This window comes from Lepus europaeus, chromosome Y (genome assembly GCF_033115175.1).
Source record: "Lepus europaeus isolate LE1 chromosome Y, mLepTim1.pri, whole genome shotgun sequence".
Taxonomy (NCBI): domain Eukaryota; kingdom Metazoa; phylum Chordata; class Mammalia; order Lagomorpha; family Leporidae; genus Lepus; species Lepus europaeus.
This window is the reverse complement of record NC_084851.1, coordinates 11,186,533-11,192,849: the sequence shown is the minus strand read 5'-3', so window position 1 is coordinate 11,192,849 and position 6,317 is coordinate 11,186,533.

The following is a 6,317-nucleotide window of genomic DNA, read 5'->3' as shown; positions in this document are numbered from 1 at the left end:
GTTGGGGAGTGAACCAGCAGATGGAAGACACTCTCTCTCTCTCTCTCTCTCTCTCTCTCTCTCTCTCTCCTTGTCTCTTTGTGTAACTCTGACTTTCAAATAAGTAAATAAATCATTAAAAATAATGATAGAGAGTAACTTTCAGTAAGGAAGCTAGAAAGATTGCATAAGTTGAAGCAAAAACATATTTAATGATCTTTATGAGGGAAAGAAGAATATGGGAGTATTGAACTGGAACTGAAGAAAAAAGTGAATTTTGGTGATTATAGTCAATGCAAAGTAATTTATTCTCCAAAATTACTGGGGAAATAGATTGAAATGTCCTACCTCTTAAAAATGTGCAAGTTTATAAGTATGGTAATTCACTTTATTAAGCCATTACACAATAGATACATATATCAAAACAATATGTATAGTGATACTTCAAAAAACTCACATAAAATGGAATTAAATCATTTAGATTAAGAAAAACTTGAAATAGATGTATAGATAGGTATAATACAAATTTTTGAAGTATTTTTAAAGATCCTTTATATGAATGGATTATAAATTTTCTTGCACAAAAATAAACTTGTCTTTGAATTTCATTCTCCTCAAATATTTTGAAATACTCATTGTATGTAATACATGACTATATAATGTATATATTTTAGTTTTTATTTATTTTTTCAAGTGAATTAATAAAAAATAAAATGAGAAGTTTTTTTTTATGTCTCTGGTGTGTTTTTTTTTTTTTTTGGACAGACAGAGTGGACAGTGAGAGAGAGAGAGACAGAGAAAAAGGTCTTCCTTTTGCCATTGGTTCACACTCCAATGGCCGCTGTGGCTGGCACGCTGTGGCTGGCGCACCACGCTGATCCGATGGCAGGAACCAGGTGCTTCTCCTGGTCTCCCATGGGGTGCAAAACCCAAGTACTTGGCCATCCTCCACTGCACTCCCTGGCCACAGCAGAGATCTGGCCTGGAAGAGGGGCAACTGGGACAGAATCCGGTGCCCTGACCAGGACTAGAGCCTGGTGTGCTGGCGCTGCTAGGCAGAGGATTAGCCTATTGAGCCGCAGCGCCAGCCTGTCTCTGGTGTTTTAAGAGACAACATATCCAGTGGACACTGGACAGTAAAACTGTAAGAGTAATTGGTAAGACCACATTAGAACACTAATCTTGTTGGGTGCACCATCAATAACAAACCTAATCCAATTCTGATGGAGATTTGAATGTCTATCTCCAATTTTTTCCTATTTATTTGTTGATTGACTATCATTGCAAACAACATTGTGTGGAACATAATGTGCAAATGTTCTTATGGTCTACTCCTTTTGTTCCCCGAGAATAAATTCCTAGCAATGAAATGACTGGATTAAAGGGCATACTCAGTCTAATCTTTCATTACACAAGGTATCCTATTTCTGGGAGTCATTGTCATTGAGTCGTAGCAATCTGAGAAAAATTCAAGTGGTAGTTACTGTTATTAACCCTGCCTTTCATCTTTCAATTAGTAACCATAGTTTGGGCATTACTAATACAACCAGATGACAAGAGAAGATTTCCTCTTCAGTAGAACGGTACTAAAATAATATGTAGTTCAGCTAGTATTATAAAATAAATATTATCTGAAGCCTAGAGCTATATGGACTAGACAACAACACGTGTAATTAACTGGGCAGTTAAATGTTTGATGGGAGTGGAAATTTATATAGTAGCAGAGTAATCTCACATCCTTTGTTACAAAGCAGGAATAACCACAATGAACAATGTGTCATCATCTCATTATTTAATTTAAGAAGCTTTTATAGCTTTTTTTAATTAAGATGGTCATATATAAAGAAAAATGGAGCTCTTATTTAAATTTTAATTTCAGTTAAACAGTATAAATTTTAGTATAGTTATGTTCCACACAGTATCAGGTTATCCTGTATTTTATCTGGCAGAACCACTCTTGGAGCAATACAATATGTGATACACATTATTTCATATACATATTCTCTTCCTGTCAAACATGTAAAACATGTTTAACTTGAACCTAAAATGATTGGTCTCCTTGTTTCAAGGATATTTAGATGATAGAATAAAATATTAAATTACAAACTAAGAGAATCCACATGAAAAGAAGAAAATGGGACATGCTTTGGGACAGCTAGACTTTGTTTCCAGCACATAAGTGAAATCTGAATGGAAATGTGCAGGACTAAATGACAGAAATGAGCAAAGAATGAATCCAGTCAGTTGTCCTACTTTGTTCCCGGGACATGTTTGATATATGGAAAAATAAAGTAATCATTGTTCTTAAAGTGGGATAGAAATGCATTGCTGAACAAAAATGCATATTATGAATTCATGAAATCAGGTATCTATTGTACACAGAGAATGTTGTCATACTGGACATAAACAAAAATATTTCTTTATGATGAGGTCTGCGGCTTTAATGTCGTGAATTGCCCCTTACTGATGGATCCTTCTCAAGGACTTCAGTAACCTGTTGTGCTCATTCTTCCTGGATCGATCACCCTAGGAGGACACCTGTGCTAGTGTAGATGAGGAATGGTGAGGCTACTCACACACAAAGAACCTAGACTGTCAAAGTGAACTCATTGATAATAGTAAGCTCCACTTTTAGTTTTTTTCCTTCCATTTATGGTTTATGGTCTCAAGGATTTTGTTGATTTAAAAAATAGATTTTATTATGGCATGCAGAATTATTATTTTGCTTTAATTTTTATTTATTTTCACTTGTTTTAAATGGCAGAGACAGAGAGAGACAGAAGAGAGACAGAGATCTTCTATCAGCTAATTAACTCCCCAAATACCCTCAACAGGCAGGGCTGGCACAGAGTGAAGTCAGGAACCTTAAACTCTCTCTTGGTCTTCCACAGTAGTGGCAAAGATCTAGGTACTTGAGTCATCACTTGCAGCCTCCCAGGTTGCACAGTCGCAGGGAGTGGGATAGAAAGCAAAGGAGCTGGGACTCAAACCAGGCACTCCAATATGGCATGAAGGTATTCAAAGTGGTATTTTAACTGCTTTTTCAATCAACTGACCAAAGTCCTTTAAAAAAATGTATTGCAATTGTAAGCTTATTCAGGGGAAAATTATTGAAATTGAAAAGATAGGCAAGAGAGACTGTTTACTGTGCTCTGTGTGATAAAAAGTATGGAGTTCAGAATAGTGTAGTAAAAGGTACTTATTGTTTGCATGCGGATTTTATTTGTTCATCATGCTTAGGGTGCCTTATTGAAGATTAAAGGATAAGTATATTTTAAATTATCCAGCATAGTTTCATTTAAACCAAGTAAAAGTCCTGGTAAATAGGATGTAGTCAGAGATGTAATTTTCACATTTGGTTCTTCAAAAAGTTTCATTCCTCTCATTCCATTGTGAAATCAAGAAAGCTACACAGAAGTGCAGCTGTAGGTGCTTATTTAGCAAATGGAACCCAGATCTTGGATCAATTGTCTGCATAGTAGCACCAGTGCCGGTTGTCTTACAATGCACAGTGAAGTAACTGAAACATATATGAGGGAACTTCAAAAGCTCGTGAAAAGTGGAGTTGAAAATATGAATTTATTTTTGGTATTTTTTTGGCAAAAAGTCATTTTCATAATATATGGAAAAATGCATAATAATGAAAAGAATGTGAATTTCAAAATTATCATTGCACCAACATAAATTCATGAATTAGTTCCATTTTATAAACATTTAAAAAGGTTTTAGGGATTTATTTATTTTTTATTTGACAGGTAGAGTTATACACAGTGAGAGAGAGAGACAGAGAGAAAGGTCTTCCTTCCATTGGTTCACCCACCAAATGGCAGCCACAGCCAGAGCTACGCTGATCTGAAGCCAGGAGCCAGGTGCTGCTTCTGTCTCCCATGCAGGTGCAGGGGCCCAAGCACTTGGAGCATCCTCCACTGCCCTCCAAGGCCACAGCAGGGAGCTGGACGGGAAGAGGAGCAACTGGGACTAGAACCCGGTGCCCATATGGGATGTAGGTGCTGCAGGCAGAGGATTAGCCAAGTCAGCCACAGTGTCGGCCCCCAGGATTTGTTTATGCATTTGAATGATTGAGAGAGAGAGAGAGAAGCACTTCTATCTGCTGATTCACTCCCCAGATGGGAGCTATACAAAACTTTTTATTGTATTACTTTAGTTGTTGCTTTAGAGTTTAGGATATAGGGTTTAAATGATCAAATTTTACATTCAATAGATATTATACTGCTTTACATATGAGAACTTTATAATACCATGTTTTTAACTTTTCTCCTCTTTACCTCTATGTTATTTCCTTGAATACCCAATTTAACTTATTTTATAAACCACATGGTACACCATCATATTTTAAATACTAAATTATGCTTTAAAATAAAGTATGATTTAGGTATAATGAACACATTGTTTGAATGCAACTTAATGATTCTTAGTAAAGTTGTAGTATATACAGTTTATACAACTAACATCATAATCCATTTTAATAAGATTATTTATTTATTTGCAAGGTAGAGTTACAGAGAGGCAGAGGCAGAGAGAGAGGTCTTCCATCTGCTGGTTCACTCACCAGATGACCGCAATGGCAAGAGCTATGCCAATCCAAAGCCAGGAGCCAGGAGCTTCTTCTGGGTCTACCATGTTGGTGCAGGGGCACAAAGACTTGGACAATCTTCTGCTTTTCAATGACATAGCAGGGAGCTGGATCTGAAGTGGAGCAGCTGGGACATGAACCAGCACACATATGGGATGCCGGCACTGCAGGCTTTACCCACTAAGCCTCAGTGCCAGCCCCAACATATTCCATTTCTTCCACTCACAAATTCCTTTAATATCCATTTGCAGTTCATCCCATTCCCAACTTCAATACTAGAGAAATACAAACATGCTTATATTTTTGAAAAATATAACATGTAGATTCTGTGTCTATCTTCTTTCACCTAGCATAATGCTCCTAATATCCATTTATGTTGTACATTTTATGGTTCAGTAATATTTTCACTGAATAGATGTACCATAGTTTAACTATTTGCTCACTGCAAAACATTTAAGTTTAGCTTCAGTTTTATTTGAGTATTAATAAAGCTATTATGTATATTCATATCCAGATTCTTTGTGTGAATGTTAAGTTTTCATTTCCCTAAGAAAAACAGCTGGGAGTATAATCCTTAAATTATACTCATATGGTGATGTATGCTTATAAAACAATTTTTTTCAAGAGCTGATATCCCAGCTTACATTCCATCCTGTAATTTGAGAGAGGTCTAGTCATTTTAAATCCTTGTAATACTTTATATCATCAGCATAAATTTTAGTCAGTGCAATAGATTGTGGTAGTATTCATTCTGTACTTGTATTTCCACAAAGGCTAGAGAACTTGTTTATATTTCATGTACTTACTTCCTGTATGTATATACCTACCCCTGTGAAATGTATGTTCATGTCTTTTTCCATTTTCTATTTGGACTTCCTATTTTCCTACCAATGAGTTTAGACTATACACACACACACACACACACATACAGGCACACACATATATGTACATATATTGCATAGATTCATATACATAGTGAATATATATAGTATATATATAGTGTATACATATATATACACATACACATACATACTAGATACATGTACTTTCTGAGACATGTTATTTGCAAATGCTTTCACCCAGTTAGTAGGTAGTATTTCATATTTTTGTAACAGTGTAAATGAATACTGAAACATTCAGCCATCATTTATGTACACAATTATTTCTCACTTCAGTGTTGTTTCTATATGTGCAAATTTAGAATCTGTCATTTTGTATATATGTAAAATAATTATATATTCCTTGTCAATTAGTCTTTTTATCATTACAAAATGTTATTTTTTTTATCCCTAGCAATATTCCATGTCCTGAAATCTATGTTGCTTCTTATCAATATATTGAGTCTAGCTTACTAGGATTAATGTTTTCAAGGTATTCTTTTTCTTTTCACTTGTCTGTGTATTAATATTTAATTTAATTTTCATTTCTTTTAGAAGTTTAGCTTCTTTTTTTTTTGTTTGGGAGGTAAAACAGCAAGGTTTATTAGGAAGGAACATCTGTAAAGACGGATGGGCACCTCTCCAGACAGAGCCTGAGAGACTGGAGGGGGGGAGGAAGGAGGGAGGTTACAGGTTACATGTTGAGTGGAGAGATTACACCTGACCAGGCCAGGCGGGCGGCTCAGCAAAGATGCAGAGAGCTGAGCTCTGAAGTTTAGCTTCTTTAGCAGATATTTGGAGTGGCTTTTTTCTTCAGTATGCAAGTTGATTTCATTGGAAAGTTTACAGCCTTTACAGTTAAGGTA